The sequence below is a fragment of the Wasmannia auropunctata genome, unplaced genomic scaffold (assembly GCF_000956235.1).
Source record: "Wasmannia auropunctata unplaced genomic scaffold, wasmannia.A_1.0 LD336060.1, whole genome shotgun sequence".
In the NCBI taxonomy this organism is placed as follows: Eukaryota; Metazoa; Arthropoda; class Insecta; order Hymenoptera; family Formicidae; genus Wasmannia; species Wasmannia auropunctata.
The window spans coordinates 149,093-149,727 of record NW_012026830.1 but is presented as its reverse complement, the minus strand read 5'-3'; the positions used below and the strand labels follow the sequence as shown (position 1 = coordinate 149,727).

Genomic DNA, 635 nt, shown 5'->3' with positions numbered 1-635 from the left:
CTTTAACATGTCAAGAATACGATGAGCATAGTTTCATAGCGGTAAAATTGTTTAAAATATATGTCTAAATATTCGAAGTCAAGAAAGTCACATTGTATCAAAACTCACGAAATTACATATTTCTTCTAATTTTTCACTGTCCTGATAAATATGAGGCTGGAGAATATGAAAATATTAACACAGAAGGTCAATTATATGGTGCTGGGATAGCAGATAGCTAATGGTAAAAAATTATATCACAGCAATCAGCTTTATATACTAGAAAATACTACATAAAACTTTAAACGCGTTTTTCTCAAAACTATGTTTTTTAAAATGGCTTGCAGCATAACTCAAGCAATTTTTAACCGAATGACTTGAAATGTTAACCATATCTTCATAATTAGATTTTTAAGAGAAATACGTACGGATTTTTAAAAATATTAAAAATTGCAAAAGTTATAAACAAATAATAGGTCGATTTTTTTAACGAAAATCAATGTCATTTTTTCAAAAGTTTGTGATTTCTTAAAAAATCAATATTTTTCAAAATCCGTACGTACTTCTCTAGCTATAGACTTATAGATCATGAAAAAAAAAGTTTTTTTTTCCAAGACAACATTTACTCAACTTATGCTGCAAGCCCCGGAGCCACT

At 28.2% G+C, this 635-nt stretch overlaps 1 protein-coding gene across 1 annotated transcript in view; it reads right to left on the bottom strand.

The window, feature by feature from the left end:
* LOC105450595 (potassium channel subfamily T member 2-like) overlaps window positions 1-635 on the bottom strand; it is a 150,593-nt gene that overhangs the window by 21,247 nt on the left and 128,711 nt on the right. The gene's annotated exons all lie outside the window — the stretch shown is intronic.